The following is a 22213-nucleotide window of genomic DNA, read 5'->3' on the forward strand; positions in this document are numbered from 1 at the left end:
CAGCTCCGACCACACTCGCACACTCTCGCACCTCGTACCCTCCGCGGCCACACAAGCCCTTCCTCCTCGGGCCGCAACTTCTGGGTCCTGGGCTCCTTTGTTGCTCTGGCTGCGGCCACTCTCCCGTGGTGTGTGTCCCCGTGTGTCATCGCGCCGTGCGTGTGTGTCGGTGTGCGCGGGGCCGTGTGGCCCTCTCCGCTTCACCACGCGGGACCCGGAGTCCCGGCCCCCTCTTCCCCGGCTCCGGCTGCAGGAGAGGTGAGTCATGTCGCTGAAGTTTGTTTTCTTTTCATAAAAAGTTGTGTTTATTTGTTGGTTTGGGGATAGGAGGCGTGTGGGAGGCGGCCGCCGGTCCTGCGAAGCCGAGCGAGCCGTGCTGCGGGGCGCGGGCTCCAAGCGCTGGGCTGGGACTCGGACTGGGGCTCCGGGAGCTGGGCTAGGACCCAGGCTCGGGCTTCTACTGCTTGACTGGGGTTCGAGCTGGAGGCTCACTCTGGGGCTCAGGGTGTTCTGCTGGGGTTCAGACGGGGTTTGGATCCCTGAGCTGGAGCTCAAGCACTGGGCTGGGGCTTACACTGGGGCTTGGAGCGCTGAGCTGGGCTCGGGCTTGAGCTCCGATCTCTGAGCTGGGCTCTTGCTGGGGATCCCCTACTGGAGTCAGGGCCTGACGCCTCACCGAAGTTCCCGGGGCCGCCACTGCTTGTGCTACACCGCCCGGCCGAGGGCCGCCGTGCCTCCCTTCCTAGCCCGGTCTGGCTGGTTTAGCTCCCGCGGTTCCCGGAAGCTGCTCCAGTGGTAGGAAGATACCGACATCTTCCCAAAATCACCCTGACGGGCTGACAGGGTGCCTGGGCTGCACAGCCAGGCAGTAGGGACAAACCCACACTCAACACCGATTTGCCTCTTTAGGGGGAGAAGTTATCACCGGCGTTTTAAAAGGAAAATCCCAAGTAAGGGACCAAGGGAGACCAAAAGCTAGACAGCCTTAAAGAATCCCCTTGGTTGGACCCGTGGATAGGAGGCATTGAATTGTCATCCAGAGGTGTCTGTGAGAGTAAAGTATCAGCAAGAGAGGTGTGTGTGTGTGCGTGTGTGTGTGTGTGTGTGTGTGTGTGTGTGTGTGTGTGTGTGTGTGTGTGTGTGTGTGTGTGTGGTGTGTCCCATTGGGGATTTTGTTTCTGTTAAGTATGAGAAGGTTGAGAAGTGACTTTGTGGGTCAAGTGGGAGAGAAAGCTGTGGAAGGAAGAGAAAGGCAAGAAAAACCTTCTGCTGGGATTATGAAGGGTCTGTCAGTTTTTCAGGTGGAAAAGAACTGAGGCGTGGGAGGCAGGCCGACCTGGAGGACCTAAAGAAGCCCTGGAGGTGACTCTGTTGACTTGTGGCCTTAGGGTGATCCTTGCCCAGTCCCTTGAAACAAGAGTTGTCCTCTAGAGATGTGGCAGTTCCGTCTAAGAATACCCAAACCACATACCAGCAATCCCAAACAGGCACTTTCTGGGTGTGGTGAGGTGTTGTGAGCTCCCCTATCCCTTTCCCAGCAAGCTCCATTACAGTACATTTTTGAACTGGAGTTACCTCGTACAGGATTAAGCGGAAAGTGTTGTTTCCGGCTCTGTGCCTGAAATGTCCTGAACCAGGACATTTGTCACCTAGCTCTTTGTTGTCCAGAATTTTGAAAGCACAAACCATTGAATGAATAGCACCAGGAATTCTTGAATATGTAAACACTTATTTATTCTACCACTGGCTTCTAATTCTAAGCAAGTAGCCTAGCACCATGATGTTTTCCTTCCTTCTTTCCTTCCCTCCTTCTCCCTCTCTCCCCCTCCCTCTCTTCTTCCTTCCTTTTTCTCTTCTCATCTATTTGGCTTGGCCAATAAGTCTGTCTTCCTTTTCTCAAGAATAGCATAGAAAACATTAAAAAAGGTCATGAGGGGCTTGGATGTCCGTACAGCTGGATGTCCTGTTTTCTGAGCTTTACTTAGAGTGACTCTGAGGCAAGAGGTTGGCCACTTTGAGGTGTGGAACAGGTTTCCCAGGAGCACTCTGAGGTCTTATAATTGGCCTCTTCTTAATGGTCTAATAATTGAGACCCAGGAGATTCCCATGGTAATCTTGAAGGACTTTGGGGTCAGCAGGACAGAGTTGGGGTGGAAACAGCAGTAGAGTTATGATTTCCCAGCTAGATGACTTTTCAGAGTGAATTCATGCAAAGAGGCAAAAAATTAAAATAAGTTATAGTTCTCTCCCTGTGCCTATTGACTGACAAGGCCAGCTCCTGTGGAGACTCAGGATTTGTCCCTTCAGACTCAGGCTGCCTGGACCTATGCACTCCGAGGACTGGCATCTCAGATACTGGTCCTTTGACTTGCTTTTTATGACATCTCAGCAACACAGCAGTGCAAGAGACTTTCACTCAGGTGAAGAGGCCAAATCATGGGCTGTTGGGAGTGAAAGTTGACAGAGTCCAGGATGGGCAAGTTCTTTGACCACAGCTGGTGAGGAAGAATCTAAGGGACAACCTTGAGAGGACCCTGCTTAGCGGCCAACTGGTTGTCCAATTCATGATAAAGACTGTAATTTATGTCCCTTTCTATCCTCCACATGGGCCCAAAGGTTTCATTGTCTTTGAAGTGTTTTTTTTCCCCCCAGTGGCATGAGATCCCTGCTCTCTTCTAGGCCTCTCTGTGGTTTCCGTGGCTTGACATGAATAGGAGATTTTATTCATGAAGTAATTCTGTTCACTTCCCCCAAAGACTCCTGGGGTTTAAGAAAAGAGGGCAAGAAGTAAGCCTGAGGGCCAAGGGCCCTGGGGGGTCTGGGTTCAAATTTCAGTAGTCACTGATGTGCTTAATGACTTAGGGGGTTATCTTTGTGCCTTTCCAACAATAGCTGAATCCAATTGCACTTGGTAATTACCCACTCATACTTTCTGGTCTCTGAATAAGAAAGAGCTAACCAGGTTTCAGAAGATGTTATTACACATTGGGAGTTGGCTTCCTTTCTTCCACTCTCTAAGCTCCTTATTTTGGGGGAAGGGGATGGACATGGGAGAGGAAAGAGTGATATCTTTCTATTTTGGAAAAAAATGACCACATTTAACATATGTAATTTCTTGTCACTTCTACATGCAACAAATATTTACAGTACATTAGACACCAGGATGGGAGCTCCCTTCTCCCAGGAGAGTAAATGTTCTTCTTCATCAAAGAGTTGATTATGTAAACATGCACTGCTATTCAAAAAATGTCTTTATAATATCCATAATCCCATCCTATAATCAACTTCTTGCTTTTCACTTGTGCGTATTCACTTTTCGCAGCTTCCATAAAAGCGTAGACTGTTGTCATCAGACATCTCTGAAGTATCTTTATAATTATGACCAAAGACTCACAGAGAGCATATATATCCTATTGCATTGCTGTTGGTAGGAATAAATCAAATCCTAAGTATGCTCTCCTCTGGGACCCTAACGTGATTATTTTTTATACTTTATGAGCCCAAATCAACTATTTGAAGCAAGGGCGTTGGTAGAACATGTCTGTTTTGAATCTAGAAACCTTATGCTTACAAAAGTGTTCCAAGGGAAGGACTTTGCCTCTCTGATCCCTCAGGGTTGGTCAGAGTCGGGAGGTGGGAGTCAGGAAAGAAGCTCTAAGGATGTTTCACGCGGTGGTGTGAGCATCAGCCCTGAAACTCCATACATGCTGCTTCCTGCTGCTGCCCTCAGCTGCCCCTGCCTCCTTCTCAGTTAGCCTCCTTCTTCAAGCTTGTCCTGCCTCCCTTGACCTTTCTTCTGTTATCCACCCCCACGACCATACCAAGAGTCCCCAGTGCCCACCTGCAACCACCTCCCACTTACCCAGCATCTTTCCATCACGTAGAGCAGCCCCATGACCAGTTTGCCACTCAGCTTTAAAATCCCCATTTCTATCTTTTCCACGTGCCAATACCCCCTGCTCTGGGTTGACAGAAGAGTGGCTGACCATTGATTTCTGACAAGTTTATTCCTTGTCTCCTACACTGTCATCCAGGACCCGGTCCTCATTAAGTATCTTTTAGAAGTATTTTGTGAATGTTAATGGAAGTGTACCACTGGAGGCTTTGTAAAATATAACCATGGTTCTCTATCGCTTGTCAGTTCTAGCAAGGAGGTGGGTAAGTAGAAAAGTGCAGATGCCTGTGACCTAGGGAAAATGTTCTTCTTCTTTCTTATTCATAAAATGGATTAATAAGGGATTACTATGGTTTATAGCACTGCACCTTATAAATAGCAAGGACTTTAGAACACTTATTTTCATGATACACAAGAGGAAACAGATCTATTTCGTCAGCCTCGAAATGGGCTTTATAGACTCCATGACCTGTGAAGCCTTGGGAATGTTCAGCAGTGAGGATGCTGTAGATGTTGTGCTTCTCTGTCCTTCGTTTTCTCCCTCGGGCCTGCTGAGTCAGCTGTCTGTTCCTGGTCTGTGTTACTGCTATGACAGTGTTTCTCATCCGTCAGTGCTGGAAGAGTCCGTGGTTGAATAGAATGTAGATTTAAGGTTGGTTCCAGTCGCTCATACACTCCTGTAGGCTGAACTTGTGATGACCATGTGAACCCCTTCTCCCAAGGAAAATCCCGTCAGATATGCTGGAGACAGATCATTAAGAGATTTGGAGTCTAGGGGTTGGGGATTTGGCTCAGCGGTAGAGCGCTTGCCTAGCAAGCGCAAGGCCCTGGGTTCGGTCCCCAGCTCCGAAAAAAAGAAAAAAGAAAAAAAAAAGAGATTTGGAGTCTAAGCTTGCAATGGAAAGAGCCGGCCTAGGTTTGGGTGAGGAACGGCAAGTGTTTATGTCTCTGTCAGTGGTCTGGTGTACCAGGTGTTGTTTATCTCACAAAAGGCGGAGGGATTCTGCTTCTTACTGTCCTCTAAAGGATAGCTAAGGACTGATTTCTCTCTTCCTAATGACGAATTTGGCCTTATCTTCAAAGAAGGCCTTTGATGTTTGGGACAAGATTACCGAGCAGAGAGAAGAAATCATAGCAGTCATGTGCAATGAATTCGCTCCAGTTGCCAGAGGACATGTTGAGAAAGTAACCGGAGAGTGAGGGGTAAGCCGACTGGAGAAAAATAACCCCAAAGAAGCCAGGCGATGGGAACATGCCAGAAGAGCTTTAATCTTCTCAGAAATGAGTTTGGATGATGTTAGGTAAGATGGCAGTCAGGAAGTATGGCGGACTGGAGCCTTCATCCTCTCATTGGCTGTTCCCCCTAACGTGCTGTGTCCCTGGCACCGTGGCAGGAACCTTGCCAGCTTTCTTCAACAGTCCGTTTCTACCCTTTGCTGGGGGAGCCCATGGCATCCAGCAGTCCATTGCTGGCAGGAAGGGAAATGCAGAGCCAAGCCTAAAGTTGATGGTGAGCTAGGAAGTACTTCCGGAACCTGGGGAAAGATCGGGCCATCAGGCTAGCGGGCCATCGGATTAGCGGGCCATCGGGCTAGCGGGCCATCGGGCTAGCGGGCCATCTGGCTAGCAGGCCATCAGGCTAGCGGGCCATCGGACTAGCGGGCCACAATGATCTTTTACATCTTCTTATATGAGTCATTTCCTAGTTTCTCCCTGAAAATGCATATTTCCTCTGTGGGAGACTAAGCATGCTGGAGATGCCAAAGTCAGAGTATTTCTGTTTGCTTTGTTGTTGTTGTTGCTTCTTTTGTTGTTTCTGAGTTGAATGCAGAATCTATTGAGTCTAGGCCACCGGCATTTCTGTGCGTTTGAGGCCAGCCAGGGCTACATGGAGAACCTGTCTCAAGAGAGAGAGGGAAGAGACAGACAGAGACACAGAGACACAGACAGAGACAGGGACAGAGACAGACAATCAGAGAAACATGTGCTTGAATTTAACATCTGTTTGTCTGTTGCTTTTGCTCCTAGACGTATAAATTTCTACAATAGGTTTAGATGACTGTGAAGTCTGCTTCAGAGTGGCGGGTGAAGGGAGATTTATTTTAGGGGCAACCAAGTCACTAAGCTTCCCAATCACTCCTGGGCTTCTAAGAGATGGCCAGCACACAGGATGGCAGGTAAAGATGGCTGTGGATAGCTGGTCTCTAAAGGATCCCACCCAGAAAAGGCTAAAAATGGACCCTGGAAGAAAGCCCCATCACCACTTTCCCTGGCTCTCCATTATTTTTCCAGATTAGAATAAGCCAAGTGCCTTTACTAGTCTGCTCTTACCTAACATTACCATCCCAGCAGGTTTATGAGGTACAGGTCATAGTTAATTGAAGAGGAAAATTGGGGGGTTCTGGGTTTATTGGTTTTCCATGAAAGGAGAGGCTGCCTTAATCATTTCACAAATCACCTCTCCCACGTGATTCTCTTTCCTAAGCGACTGTCATCTTTCAGTAGTTATTGTAGCTTACTTTTCTCCTCAGCTGTACTCAAAGGAGGGCAAGTTGTTAACCTGTCAGTTAGCACACAGTACCTCCTTTTGCAGATGTGATGCATAAAGTCAGGCTGTTCCCAGATGTTTACCTCTGTGGTTCTGAAAGGATATTTTGTAGAGGACAAGTTGTATACTCACTGTTGCCTTTACAGATCGAAGTTAGTTTCCGCTGTGTCACCCCATAGGCAGGCCCCTGCACCTCTTCCTTCAGACCCTGAGACCTCTCTGGTGGTCTGCCATCTGTGAAGGCGGAGTCATCCCCAGGTGACAGCCCTGTCAGGTGATTTTTCCTTCTATAGGCTTCCTTCTGTTCAGCTGTAGAGGCTGGGATAGCAGCCGGGCTCTTCCCCTGCTGGACTGTGGCAAGTTGCCAGCTATTTCCAGTGGGTGGTCTTTGACAATAAAAGATGGGGGCTGGGGGAGCTTAGTTCTCCCCAATGGGAAACAACAAGGTGGCTTTCTATAGGTGGGCTTTGCATAGGCGGCCATTCCCCTTGTCACAGACACACCACTCAGGTCTTGAATGTGCGGGGGGGGGGGGGGGAAGGGGGGGAAGAATTAAGAAGCTCGTCTGAAGGTGGTTATTGTATGGTGTTAATTTTTGTTCTCCTGATTTTTTTTTAAACGAAGCCTTGTGTTTAGGTACAAATGGGGGAGCACACAGAAGCAGCAGGTGCCCTTCCTTCTACAAGGGAAAGATCGCACTGTCACTTCTCAGAGAAGCAAATCCCACACAACTCCATCAGTCAGGGAGGCAGCCAGCAGCGACTGCCTTTTCCCAGAAGTGGAGAGAGTTACGATTGTTTACAGGGCACCTACTGTGTGCCAGGCTTCGAGCCAAGCACTGCTTTATCCCTGCAACCCTCCAGCAATCCTGTAAGGATGGAGCTCGTCATTGCACTGTGCAGATAAGGGAGCCGAAGCCTAAATAAGTGCAGGGACTTGTTTTGGTCTCATAGCTGGTAAGTGACAGAGCCAAGATTTCATTACTGCCCGCTAACTCCAGAACTCTCATATTTAAAACAAACAAGAAAAAAAAAAGCAATCTCGTTCCAAAGCAAAAACCCCTTGACTTGGGAAAACTGTTTCTTTTGTAACTAACTGCACATAAGGGGACAGGTGGGGCTGTTTATTAGCCCTGCCTTAAATCCCATTAGTATAAAGCTAGAGCACTGAAGGGTCAGACAGCACCAGACACCAGGTTCTGTGGCACAGCCGGTGTTTGTAGGTGGTGGTAAGGGTCACGTCCACGTTTGGTTTCCCAGAACATGTTTCTTGAGACTTTCCCTTCCCCTGGGACACTGAATATAAGGCGTCTCTGCTCTACTGTGACTGCCAGATGAATCCATTTGCACCTAGGGTCTTTGCAAGTCTAATCAAGCAGGCCCTCCATTCTGTCAGTGCAGGTGAGTAGGGAGAGCTGTTTGGCCTCCTGTAGACATTTGACTGGTCAGGAGAAGTGGCAGCTTGTACAGAAAAATACCCTGGGGAAGGATTTGACAGCTTTGACAGACAGGTAACTGGCTGGGAGATGCTTCCTTGCAGGCAAATATTCAGAAGGCAGCCAGCAGAAAGGATTGGACAGGCAGTTACCTGCATGATTGCTAAGCGCCCTATTCCCTACACGCTCAGGATTGTGCTGGAGGTTTTGGTGCCGAGAATGTGTGGGGGTGTGAGCTGTGTGTGCATGTGTGTATGGGTATCTGTGAGGATGTGAACAATTGTATGTCATGGTGTGCGTGGGAAGGTCAGAGGACGGCGGCCTGGGGTGTTGGTTTTTGCCTTCCACCTTGTTTAAAACAGGGTCTTTGTTGTCCTCTGCTATGTAGACCAGGGTTTACCTGGGTTTCTGTAATCCTCTTCAGGTCTTCACACTGTGTGGCAAGCAGTTTAATGAGCTATATTTCCCGAATGCCATTGGTTGTTTATGTTCCTTAGTTTTCTTAAACAAATGCAGGAAGCCTGGAGCCATGATATTCTGGATGTACCTGGGATTACAATGGAGCAATTCGATGGAGTGATGGAGTGTTTATCATCACAAGCCGCCTCTTCTCCATGCTTGTGCATGCAGTGAACTGGCTCAGGCAGCTGACAAGCCCGAGCTGTCACATCTGTGCTCACTCACCTTGAGTTCAAAGATAAGAAATTCCAGGGAATTAGCCAGAGGTCGGCTGGGCTCAAGGGATCTGCCTCCTCGGTGGGTGTGCTTGTTTTCCTTTGCAAGATTCTGAATAGAAGAAGGCCATTCGATCAACCTCAGAAACTCTCCTGGGTTCTTCCAGACCTACATTCTTTCCCTCCCCCTGGGAAAAAGCAGCTGAGAGTCTCAGGGTCCCATTACAGTTGGTTAGGAAAAAGAACCAATGTAACAGAATTCTAGGTGGCATCCTTCTCTGCAAAAGGAAGGGATAGGCAACTAGGATATTTATTGGATGCCTTCTGAGCAGGCAGGGAATCACATTAGAAGGTGGCATGCTGGGGGGCGGGGTGCGTATTTTGCAGGAGGGTCAGTGCTCCTGGATTTATTCTAGGTATAATATGTGTGTCGTCCCAACTAAGGGGAACCAGTTTGGGTTCACCTTGACTTTGTCAATCTCTGAGTTGTGACCCTGTCCAAGTTACCAAAATACTGGGATCCCAGTTTCTTCAGGCTGTTAAAGGGGAAGGAAAGGGGCCTCATATAAAACACATGAATGCACTGTGAGCTATTAGTAGGCAGCGACTTGTGAGCCAAGAGGATGAGTAGAATGAACCTTCCTGGAGATGAAAAGGATGCCCAAGAGAGAGGCTTTGATGGTGGGATCACCTTTAGCTCCAGGACTCCTAAGAAGAGGAAGAGGGAAATGGACCTTCTTGGAGGTGAGAAGGATGCCCAAGAGAGAGGCTTTGATGGTGGGATTACCTTTGGCTCCAGGCTTCCTGAGGATGGAGGATGGAGAGGAAAAGGAGCGCAGTATAATGGGGCCAGGCCTAGCTGCCTGCTGGATACTCATTTGCCAGCCTGCTGCCTCTCCAGTGCAGCACAGCTCAGCCAACCCATTATGCCAGAAATCCTGGCTCATCCTGCACTCTGCTCTTTATCTCCTCTTCCACCTTGTTATTTATTTCTTATCTCTGTGCAGTGCTGGGGGTGGAACCTAGAGCCTCCCACGTCTTGGCAAGCACAACGCCATTGAGCCACACCCTCAGTCCTGATAGCCTACTCTAAGTTGACAATTTTAAGGCTGTTCTTGCAAATGTTTGTAGAATTCTTGACTCTTTACCATCCTAGTCTTCTATGCACATTACTAAACGGCACTGTGGAGATCAGTTTGTTGTTTGTTTGTTTGTTTTTCTGCCGAAACCCATCTGTTGTTCCTGGTTTATCCAAATACCATTGGCTCCACCCCTTCCTGGGCTCCCTTACCTGGCCTGCTTGCCCACCTCCATACCTCAATCCCAGCAACACATACCTCCTTGTCTCCTCAAACTGGCCAGGCATCCTCCTGCTCAGGGCTTTTGCCCTGCCTTGGTCTTCAGTCTGGAAGGCTCTTCCCCATGTCCTTTCCTTATGTCACAAGGCTCCCCTGTTGTCTCAGCCTGGTACCCTCTGTCAAGCAACTCCCACCATCCATCTCTCTCTTCAGACTAATCCTTATTTCCTCATGCTGTCACCTCCTGACATAAACTTATTCATTCATTTGCACATCACCTCCTTCTCTGTAACATGAGGCCAAGACTTTGTTCTGTTCATCGAAGCCCTTCTGTGTCTAGAATAGACATCTGCAGGACTCCTATTAACCTTAAAACCTCATGTAATAGGAGTTTCCAACAATGAGTTGGGCGGTGGTGACACACATTTAACCCCAGGACTTGGGAGGCAGAGGCAGGCTGATCTCTGAGTTGGAGTCCAACTGGGTATATATCCAGGACAGCTAGGACTACACAAAGAAACTCTGTCTTGGACAGAGAGAGGGGGAGAGGGAGAGGGAGAAGGAGAGGGAGAGGAAGACGAAGATGGAGACGGAGACGGAGACAGGGGGAGAGAGAGAGAGAGAGAGAGAGAGAGAGAGAGAGAGAGAGAGATTTCGACAATGAAATAGTTATCCCTGGTAGCCATTGGGCCCATTAATTGCCTCAGTACTAAACATCTCCACCTTTTCTTGTTATTCTCCTCAAAACAACCCAGTATGTTTGCTGTTTACAGAACATTTATAATATGTCTTAGGGTTTCCACTGCTTTGAAGAGACACCATGACCAAGGCAACTCTTATGAGGACAGCATTTACTTGGAGATAGCTTATTGGTTCAGAGGTTTAGTCCAATATCACCAAGGTGGGAACCATGGCAGTATCCAGGCAGGCATGGCACTGGAGGAGGAGCTGAGAGTTCTACATCTTATTCTGAAGGGAACCAGGAGAAGACTATCTTCTAGGCATTTAGAATGAGGATCTCCAAGCCCGCCCCCAAAGTGACTCACTTCCTTCAACAAGGCCACACCTACTCTAACAAGACTGTACCTCCTAATAATGCCACTCTCTGGGCCAAGCGTATTCAAACCACCACACAGTGTATTATTGTAAGTGATCTAGAGATGACCTATAGGTATATGGAAGAGTTTAGTTAAATGCAAATACTGTGCATAAGATAGTAATCTTATGTGAAGGACTTGAACATCCACAGATTTGGACCATTCTTAAGTAGATGCTGGAGCCAGTACCCACAGGTATCAAAAGACAATTACAGTTTTCCATAGACTCATACAGGCAATGCATTCTGGGATGTGCGTGTGTGCGAGCACTCAGGGGTGGGGGGGGGGGTGCCACAGTGTGCCTGATTTAGAAAAGCCTGAAAATGGTGCACAAGACCACAGCACATGGCCACTTCTCTAGGTGGCAGGTTTCAGGAATGTTCATAGGTGAGTCATCTGTCTTTCCTGATGTCCTCTCTGTCCTTCACACATTTCAACAGAGTTTATTGAGCATCTACTTTTTGGACTGTCTGAGAGGTACAGAAAAACTTTGTGGTGTATTTGAAAAATACAGGGTGCCCTGTGTCTTCATTACGGAATCACACGGACTCTTAGCTTCACTGCCAAAAAGACTTCCTTGGCACCTGCTCTTCATTCTCTCCTACCTTCCTTCAGGTGCCCGGAGATACTGGTCCTGTCACTGTAGTGTTACCCAGCAGGTAGCTGGGCTCACCCTCTTTCACACGCCAGGGCTCTGTTTCGAATACAGCTCTCTCTCCTTGTACTTCATGTGCGCATCCAGATAGGGAGGTAGAAGCTAGCAACGCAGGGCTTCAAGCCCTTCGCTGACTCCCACTTGACCAGAGCCCTGTGGTTCCATAGTGTGGCCCCTTATCATCTTCCACTGGCCTTGCCTGGCTCTGGTGCTACTGTCAGGAGCTAACTGCCTAGGTTGGGTTCCGCATCTACAAGAATCAGCTGGGCGGATCTTCCTGTCCCGGTTTGTAAACACACAGGCAGGAGAAGCACATGGGGTTGTTTGTTTTACTTAATAGTGTGGAAGTATAAGTCCCCCAGGCAGGTAGTGCCCCTGTACACCATCATCCGGTGGCAGACCACAGGACCCTCAGCCTTAGAAGTCATGGCTCCCAGCCCCGCCTGGGTTCCAGTGGTGTCTGTGCCCAGCCCTTAGAGTAATGGAGCCTTGGGACTTGTTTTGTGGTCATTTAAAGAGGAAGCCCAACCAAGGCGCAAAAAGATCCAAAGAAACTTAGAAATGTTTTTCCTGCCAAAAGGTACTTACTTGGTTCTTCTGATCAGCAATGAAGACTGGGATTCCCGAGGAATTCGAATTCGGGAGTGGAATCCCCAGTGTTAAAGATACTAAGCACTCACTGCAAAGGTCTGGGCTCTCTGGGGACCAGGCAATGGGCATGGAGTTGACACTGGGAGCAGAAGGAAGGTACTCCTCCAACTCCACTGTAGCCCTGTACAGCATTCAAGGGAAAGACAGGTATGTGAACAAGAGATCACACCATCATGTCAAGCAAGCTGACACGTTTAAAGGCTGAGGGAGTAGACTCAGTAGAGTGAGTTCCAGGGCTGGGAACAAGAATCGAAGTTTAGACCCCAGCTTCCATTCATGTTCCGACTGAACAGAGAGCTGAAAGGAGGTGGTGGTACCTCCCCATACTGAAAGAAGCCAGCCAGACATGTCAGGGTCAGCCCAGAGGAGGAATAAAACCCATCAGATGCCCCCGGAAGTCAGCTTTTAGGCAGAAATTTCCATGTCCACGATCCAAATCCATCTTTCTTCTTCCAGCTCAATCTCCAATCTGTAACCTGACCAGTGAATACTTCAGCTGCCAGTGAATGGCTCTGGGCTGCCGCGATGTTGTTCTCTCATGAAATGCACACTGATGCTATACCTGTCCCCGAGACTGTAGGAACACATCCAATGCAATGTGTGGACAACACTCTACTGTCAAGCTGCCCTTGCTGTAACTGTGCCCTCTGAGTGGAGCCTCCTGGTTTGTCATTGGTGTCCGTAGCTTGTAAGGCTGTCTGTCACACTGACGACTGACCATCCAGAAGTTCCTGCCCTTGGGGAGTTAGCCTGGGGAAGCAGAGGATAGAGGTCTGCTGGTATGCATGAGTGTGGGACCTGCGTTCTTTACAGAACAGTTCTCAGTCACCCTGTCCACACTCTGTAGCTCTTCTCCCAAGGGGCCAGACAGTGAAAATCCTGAACAAGAGCTTGGGGTAGCTTTGATAGTTATGCCAAGTGGTATGCTTCTAAGGGACTGCCTTTTCTGAGAAAAAAGATATGATCTGACAGTGCATTTGGTTATTTGGTTTTTATTCTGATATTGGCAGGTTGGGAGTTTCTCAGAAAATCTGATTATAAATATCTTATGCTGGTCCTTTTTGAAATTGCCATTAGCATAAAGCACAATGACGCAGTCCCAGACCTCTCTACGGTCCCGCTGTGGTCAGAGGTGCAGGGAAGCACAGGGCGGCTCTTGCTTCATGTGGGGGTGTTGGCGAAAAGACAGCGCTGGTGTGGTTGGGTCTTCTCCAATATGTTCGCTTCAGAGCAGTTGTAGAATTGGGGCTAAGCTCCCAGTTTTACTCCCCTACCCCCATTCCTCTCCAGAAAAAGCGAGCCTCCGGGGCAAGTGGAACAGGGAGGCTCCTTAATAATTAAGTCCTGCATCCTTTGAAAGTCAGGAAGTGAAAAGGACATGCGTGGCCAATTGAAACGGAATCCTAGGCAGGCAGAACTAATCTTTCCCACACTTGAAATTAACCAAATGCCTGTGCTAATGTCCCTGGAATGGGCGGGGAAAGGCAGAGAGACCTTGATCTCTATATTTCAGCCAAGGAGAAGCATGTGTCCCTGTGGGACTCGAGGTGGGGGTCTTGGACCTGGCTTCCTCGTGTGAAGAATGCCACCCACTGAAACTCATAACGCCCGCTGTGGCCTCACTCCATAGTAACTTGGGGTTTCACACTGAGCCATGGCCACTTACCCTTGTGTCCCAGAAGACTTCCTACAGCACAGTGCATGCCTCCTTAAGCAGTCACCACAGTGGTCAGCAGAGCAGCCTTACACTTGGCCAATTATTTATTGAGAACCGTGTCTCCTTCCTTCAATATCCGTACATCTCAGCCTCCAAATAAAAACAAGAGTTCGGTTCATACTGAACCATGGCATCCTCATATCTCTTCAGAAGACTGCTTGACTCAGACTCCTAGTCATGTTAGTTTCTCGTGACTGTGACAGAATAACTGAGGTAATTACTTTAAAGGGAAGAAAGACGGGAGAGAGTATTTGGTAGTTGTTTGCTTGCTTATAGTTTCCTAGGTTTTAGATCATGATCAAATGTCTCCATCACTTTGGGCCTATAAAGAGACAGAGCATCACGCTGGGGACCGCATTGTGGTGGAACTCTACTCACTCAAAGTAGCCAAGGGAAAAAAAGAGAAGGGAAGAGGTGTGGGTCTCACACTTTAAGAGACTACGTCTAATGATGTAATATTCTTCTATGAGGCTCCGTCTTCCAAGGTTCTACCACCTTCCAGTAGAGGTTAGGAAACAAAGCTAAACAATTACTTAACTTAGATGGTCACTGTCGCCATCATCATTACGTTAGTTATCAATACTTGGAACCTGGCATAATTTGCTGATTTTAAATGTGCCAAGAGCTCACATTTGGAAACATCTGACTGTTCAGAGAATTTTGTTAATTGGCAGTTGGAATTGCACAAGCTAAAATAGCAAAGGAAACAACCAACGGAATGAAGAGACAGCCTACAGAATGGGAGGAAATTCTGCCACTGGTCACAATAGTTAAGAAAGAGGATCGGCCTAGGTGCCAATATTGACAGATGAATGGAAATATGAAGCATATGGAGGAGAGAGTACTACTGTAAAGAATAAAACCCTACCAGTTGCAGCAATGGCAAATGAAGGGTTGGCCTGTCTCTTGGCCTGAGAGATCCAGAAGGTTCCAAGGTTATACACCTCCTCTATCCAGACCTGAGAACCTCTTGGAACCAGCTTGGCAGAGCTGTTTGTCTTAATGAGCAGGACTTTGGGTGGATAGGAGTTCCCTGAAGTTGGTAAAGGCTTGAGAGCATCTTGCCATGGGTATCCTATAGTTAATAAATGTTTTATATAATTGTTTTCCAATCCGAAACATCAAACAAACATAAGGCAGAAAAATAGTATCACAAACCCTATGGACTTATAGCAGCAGTTCTCAATCTGTGGGTCGGCTATCAGATGTCTTACACATCAGATATTTATATTACAATTCATAACTAGCAAAATTACAGGTATAAAGTAGTAACAAAAATAACCGTGGTTGAGAGTCTTCATAACATAAAGAACTGTCTTAAAATTTCTCAGCGTTATGAAGGTTGGGGACCTCTGACTTATGGGGGTATTTTAAGCTTGTTTTCCCCTTATGGTTTAATAACTGTCATCCGTGAAACTAATGAGCAATGGTCAGAAACAAGAATCAGAACAGGCAGATTTCATTATGTGCCCCAAAGTACCGAAGGCTCACTGAGGAGAAGATGGCTGCTGAACATAAGCAGCGCTTAATATAGGCAGAGGTTTGGCTGGTGGAGGAGGGAGATGGTGCTGTGGGAGCTTTGCGGAAGGATATGCATTTGGACAAGGGTCATCTCATGCAGATGAAGTCTCCTAGCTCCCAGTCACCTGTGCTCATCTGTGCCTGAGCGGGATGCTACCTCCACTCCCCCAGCCGGCCCCCAGCTCCTTCTTGTGGAAAGTTCCTGGTCATGCTGAGGTAAATCAGACAAATAAAGCAGCCTCACCCACATCTGGTTACCATGCAAACGGATGAGCACTTCCTTTATACCGAAGGGCATCTCTTGACGTGGTTGTGCATACCTGTCACCCCAGTTCTCCCCAGAGGCAGAGGCAGGATGGTCAGCAATTCCAAACCTTCCTAGGCTACCGAGGAAAACAAAAGCAAGAGCAAAAGAGAAACCAGGAGAGGTCTTTCTGAGGCATTCATGTGTCTTCAGTTCTGCAGTTCTCTGAGTAGCTAATCTGTTTCGGAGTTGGTATTTTACTCTCTGAAGATTCTTCACGTGGAGTCAGCAGTTATCAAGGTGGAGGTTTTGTTTGTTTGTTTGTTTGTTCACATCGTAGCCTGCTGACATTTACTATGCCCTGGGAGAGTGGGTCAGAAGGGGATGGCACAGGCTTCTTATTGCAGAGAAGGCTGAGATTGTCTTCCCAGCTCAGGGCAGCGGTGGGGCCTCAGGTTGGATCTGCCATTGGTCTGTGATGCTGTATATTGTTACAGTCCCTTTTCCAGAAGTGGACTCTTGCTTCCGAGCTTGAATGTCATCTCTGAAGGGCCGAGAATTTAACTGGTGTTCTCTGCTGAGAGACTTGTGAGGCAGTTCCAGGAGATGGGTGAGTCCTCAGCTCTCAGTTCTGGGGAAGGGGTAGAGAATGCTAACAGAGATGAGGCTGGGCCATTATTCCACTGGGTAGGAAGGATGGAGTCTCAAAGACCCTCGTGGTTTCTGGAGCAGAGCTGTTTTTCTAGTCCCCAGATTTAAGCATCAGGTCCTGGAAGAGGTAAAGCAGAATCCTAAGAAGGAGAGTCCATCTCCCACCTCCTTTGTGGTGTAGCCACAGGTAGCTTGCAGACTGTCTGCACCCACTCTGAGCCATGCACCATTCCAATACTGTTTAATTCATTTTGGAATGGCTGAGAGGGCAAGCAAGGAGTGGTGTTCTTCCAAGTGTTAGGGACAAGGATCTACTTCCGGCAGGCACAGGACCATTCTGAGCTGCTGTGAGTGAGTGCCTGAGTAGATAGGCAATGCAGTTGAGTGAGGAGAGACAGGAGAGGTCACATAGAAGGGTATGCTGGCCCGAGCATTCTCAGGCCCTGACTTTCAGCAGCTGGCCTGCACCTCCTCTCTCTGCTTACTCTTTTTCCATTTAAAGTCCCAGCCTGATTCCTCCCTCCCATGCATGCATGCATGATGTGTGTGTGTTTAAATTTTTATTCTTGGCAGAAGTTAAGACACAAAATGGATTTGGAAGCAGATGAAACCGGTCTGGGTATAAGTCGGGCAGCAGGCAGCTTCATTCTTGGAGTGGGAGGGCCCAAGGCAGCAGGCCATGGACTCTAATGTGGGGGTGGAAGTTGTCTCCTCCCCGCTGTGGGGACCAGGAAGGCCTGGGGCTGAAGGCCGAGGCTCTTAACCCTTTGGGTTGTCAAACAGTGTTCCAGTGGGGCCCAAATACTCTAGTCTTATCTGGTGTTTAGGGGAAGTGGGGCCCTGGGATACTCCTCCTTAGGATCTATGAACCCTGGGTTTCTCCTTTGTTAAGGGAATGTCTCTACCTTCTTAGGCTTTGTAGTATACGCATTCAAATTCCTCTTCTACCATACCAGAGTTCCATCCCCAACCCACGTGTCACGTGTCACGGGGCCCACAACCAACCTCCTGCAATCCTAGCTCCAGGGGATCCAGCACCTTCCAGCCTCTATGGCCCTCACTCACAGACACACATACTCATAACAGTAAAATACTTAGACAAATCAACATAGGAGATGGGGAAGTTAACTCTTAAAATTGTAACACTTTCCTTCAAACATTATAGAAAGATCTTTGCACGAAACCCCTTATTCCGGACATCGCATCTCATGCCAGTGCTTCGCTTAAAGACATTCTTTCCGGATGTCTGTGTCAGAGACATCTGCACAGGATTCTCAAAGCTGGCTGAACAGTGCGATGGGCAGGGTATGAAAGCCTGACAGTTATTCTCTCCCCACTCCTGAGCTTTGCCTACAGTGCTGCCTGGCATTACTGTGCTCCTCGGGAGGTTTGACTGGGAGTCCTGCCCCTGAGCAAGCTTAGCATCTCCTCGTCTCACTTCTCAGCCTGTAACGTGGGGCTGAGAAGACTGTCCATACGATGGCTGGAGTTGTCTAGAGGTCAAGCAAGGTCACATACGTATTTGAGATGGTTGCCTTATTCATCAGTTCCACCAATGGTTAAATAATTGTCTTGGTTGTGTGTCAAGATTGGTATTTCTTTTCGACCTAAATGTGTGCCTTAATCATACACTGCTTACCATGAAAACCTGGTTTATAATTATATACCCACTAAATCTCGGTGACAGTTACAAATCAGTAGGAAATTGGTGATTTGCAGCTAAAAGGCAGCGGCTTGCTTTATTTTTGGAAACAGGGTCTCTCGTAGTCCAGAGAGGCCTAGAATTCACCGTGTAGGTAAAAATGACCTTGATCATATGACCTTCCTGCCTCCTGTGAGTTTATCAAATTACTGTATGTACTGTATATATCTAACACACTTTCCCAAATACTATAATCTAATAACAAGGAAAACTAAGTTTTAATTTCTTTTATATAAAAATTGTGAATGCATACAATGCCGTAAGCATCTCAGATACATTACGTAATATAGTCAGTGGTTGTTGGTGGGAAACCATGTGGCAGTTTTAAGCAGGGTCACACGCTCCTTTGTATAATTATGCAAATAAGTAAGCTGACTTGGTGATGTGAGTTTTGTTTTAGGTTGTAGGTACCATTCTGAAGCATCAGTAGCATCAAAAATATCAGGCATTAAAATGCAGGATTTTATTATGGGCGGGGTCATGTTGCTTAAGCTCTACTCTGCTGCGTGCTGACACGTAGTACGGTGGATCAATCTTAGGGCTTCATGCATGCCAGCCACACATTCTGCCAGATGATCCATGTTCTCAGCCCCCAGACACATTCTCTAAACGCTAGTTTGCCCAACACAGCAGTGTCAGCAAAGTATACATGCTATATTTCATACAACTTCCCAATGAAAGTCAAGTGTCGCTAATGAAACTAGTCAGCCCGCTTCCCCGTTTTGAGAACTCCATGTCAGTGTGGTAAGAAAGCAGAATCCTGAAGCGTAGGAAGATGATGCTTATAAACAGGTTACGAGGACCTGATCTTGGAACGCAGCATAGCAAACCATGATTTGACAATGAGACAAATAACATTTGCGGGTCCAAGGGATTATTGGAAATGAGGCCAGCAGGTGTACAGGAAAGTGATAGCTCGATGATGACATGGTAGTAGTTTGGGATAGGCTTTCTCTTTATGGAGGGGGGGGTTGTCTTGTTAATGATGAATTGTATTTAACAGTTTCTGGTATTTTAAGTGAAAAGCACAAATCTCTTAATCTTCAGACATAATTGATATTAAAATATTCCCTTGACATTTTTCTATGACACCCCTAACAACTACTTGCAGATATATTCAAATGTTATTTTGGGGGGGGGTTGCTTTTAATTTCAAAACTGAATCTCCAAGGACCTCTTAAGTTAGGTTAGCATGTCTAAAAGGGTGTTTGGCAAAAATCTTTATCACTAGTGGTACTGAAAAAAAAGGCACTCTCAAATAATCCCCAGGCCAGGGGTCATGTGAGTCCAAGCTTGTGGCCACAGACTCAGTGCCTACTCTATCTTGATGATTCATGCTGTGTAACAGAAAATTAAAGGTTCTGAAAGGTCTGAAGCAAAGAAATCTGACTGGATTTTCATGCGTAGCATTTCTCTAAATTTTTTTTGGTGTGAGTCTGTAACATCTTTTATCGTTTGGTAGGTTTTTGGAATGTCTTAGGCAGTACCCACCAACCTCGTCCCCACCACCATCCTCCACTACCCACATTGTAACCTTGTAACACAGGGACGAACACAGTTCATCTGTCTGTGTAATTGACAGATAGCCACCATGTCCCTGTCAGTAGCCATGTACTGTGGTGGCTGCTGGTGTCTAACAACAGGCAAGATGGCAGGGTGCCTGCCGCCACGACTTACAAGGTTGCAGCGACTGTCCTTGCATCGCCGTGCTTGCTGTCCTGCCCTGTACCTGGGAGTGGCAGACCCTCTCCAGGGCATCCTCCATGGCTGTGGTGGGAGCCTGGGAGCTGGTGGACTAGAATTAGCCTGCCGGCTCTGCTTTTCCCATCACCACCTGGCAGCAGTTCCCCACACTTGATCCTGCATAAACAGCGGCCCCTGGTCCAGCTGCAAGACTCTATGTGTTTGTTTACCCTGTAGGTGCCAGCCTTGCACTAAGGCCTGGATGCTTCATGAGTTGGGGAGAGCTGTCAGGGGTGAGGTGGGGGCTTCCAGCAGAAGGCAGGGACTGACTTACTGACAGATGGACCGCAGCCTGCTTCACACTCCCACAGTGGTATTTATTTAAATTGTAGGCGTTTTAAAAGAGCTTGGTAATTGAGAGAGGAAAGGTTGGAGGTGGGACAAGGGACTCCGTGTGTATGCTTTGGGGGTCAGGGAGGTGGTGAAGAAAGAGAGTTTAAATAAGGTCACATGGGAAAGTAAACTGTCCTGATCCTAAAGTACAGCTACCAGTCTGAGCTGCAGCTCTGCTCAGGGTGCGTATGCACATGTGTGCGTGTGTACGTGTGTGTGTGTGTGTGTGTGTGTGTGTGTGTGTTTGTGTGTGTATGTATGTATATGTGTGTGTACATATGTGTCTGTGTACGTGTGTGTACATATGTGTCTGTGTATCTCTGTGTGTGCATGTGTATATACATGTGTGTCTGTGTGTATCTGTGTGTCTGTGTGTATCCGTGTGTGTCTGTATGTGCCTGTGTACATGTGAGTGTACATATGTGTCTGTGTGTATCTCTGTGTGTCTGTGTGTTTCTGTGTGTCTTTCTGTGTCTGTCTTTGAGGCAGAAGGTGCACATAATTAGAATATTGGGGGTGGGTAGGGAGATGCCAATGAAAAGAATCAAATTGTAACTTTAGTCACTGTCCAATACTGACTTTGTACTTCCTTTATTCAAGAAGCCTTACTAGTACAATCTGTATTTGCTCCCCCATCTCAGTACGAGATAGATTTGTAGTTCTGTAGCAAACCGGTTCCAGAGGGAGAGGTACACCATCTCTGGCTCAGTGCTGTTAAGTTCAAGCTTTGGTGCCTTTCATAGCTTGGCCAGTTCACCCTTAGACTTAGTTCTTCATTTGAATCCCTCAGATGTCCTCCAGGCATGCAGAGACCTGTGAGAATTGGGCTGAGAGGGTTGGGGCTGCTTTTGCCTGGCATTTGCCTGACTCAGTCCCAGAACCACACAGGTCTGATCTTCCTTCTGTCAGGGTCACAGAACCTGAGAGCTTTTTGGGCCACGTGAAAGTTGAGCCCGTTGCTTTGGTTATTAATCACTGTGAGAAAAGGACATAGGAAAGGAATTAAGTCATTGCTGGCTGATTCAAAGGTGTTTTCTAAATACCTGGATGTGTGTTATGGCTACAGATGCCCTTGTGGATGAGAGCATCACCATTGTGGAACCTTTGCTTCAGCAGGCAAGAGAATATAAAGAATTGATTGCCTAGCCACTGGCTGGGGGACACCTGACATGACTATCATGAAAACAAGCTTACTCCATTACCCACAGCCTTTCAGTCCTTCCCCACTTCTTCTCTCACAAGCACACCTCACCCAGCCCAACTTACTGGGAACAGTGGAAAGGTTTGGGTACTGTCTGGAAAAGGGCCACAGGGAGCCATTGCCCGGGGCGTCAAATGCCTCCTCCATCATTCCCATTATCCCGTGCTAGCACCGAAGCCCTCTGTCGGGAGTTTCCCAGACCTGAAATGCATAGACTACACTTGGGCCTGGGAGAGGCTGGGATATGTATGAGGTTTGCACAGCTTAGCAGACATTGGCTTAGAGCATGCTTCCTATGTGTCAAGGAAGCAAACCAGCTGTGTATGTGATAAAAGTGAGACCCAGGAGACCTTGCCACACTTACTTCTATTAGGTCTCAGCCTCTGTCCTGGGACCATCAGACTTTGACTGTCCTGGGACTGGGTAAGAGATGAATATGGATGATAGAGGAAAAGTTTCTTTTGGGCTTTATAAAATGAGCTATATTTGAGAGCTGACTTTCTAAGCTCTGGCACATGAGTGTGTTCCCAAACACACATATGCACACATGCGCGGAAAGTAGTAACATGTGTTCACATCTCTTTCACCATTCCTCTGATGCCTGCACTTAGTGATTAGTGAAATCAGTCTATCATGTGACTCACCTTTCTTGGGGCCATTCATGATGGGTTTTAACTTGGGTCTAACCAAAAGATGTCAGAGAGGCTGGCTTTGGTTTTCTCCGTATCCCTCTTAGCCCTCTGGACAGTGCATACAGCGTCCTGCAGGCTGACCGAACTGCACTCAGTCTATCCCCAGGGCCCCACTGTTCTCTAGAGGAGTGACGTGTGGTTATCAGCAGTGGGTCT

The 22213-nt window shown here is 47.7% G+C and overlaps 1 protein-coding gene across 4 annotated transcripts in view; it reads left to right on the plus strand.

Annotated features, from left to right (window-relative positions):
* Nucleotides 1–22213, plus strand: part of Boc (BOC cell adhesion associated, oncogene regulated) — a 75307-nt gene that overhangs the window by 154 nt on the left and 52940 nt on the right. For 3 of the 4 annotated variants that reach the window (XM_017598158.3, XM_017598159.3, XM_017598160.3), the window contains exon 1: nucleotides 119–258. The gene's annotated coding sequence lies outside the window, so the exon portion shown is untranslated. Of the gene's footprint in view, nucleotides 259–22213 lie in introns of all 4 variants that reach the window. The other variant, NM_001108317.2, reaches the window with a different exon arrangement.

Source organism: Rattus norvegicus, chromosome 11 (assembly GCF_036323735.1).
Source record: "Rattus norvegicus strain BN/NHsdMcwi chromosome 11, GRCr8, whole genome shotgun sequence".
Lineage (NCBI taxonomy): Eukaryota > Metazoa > Chordata > Mammalia > Rodentia > Muridae > Rattus > Rattus norvegicus.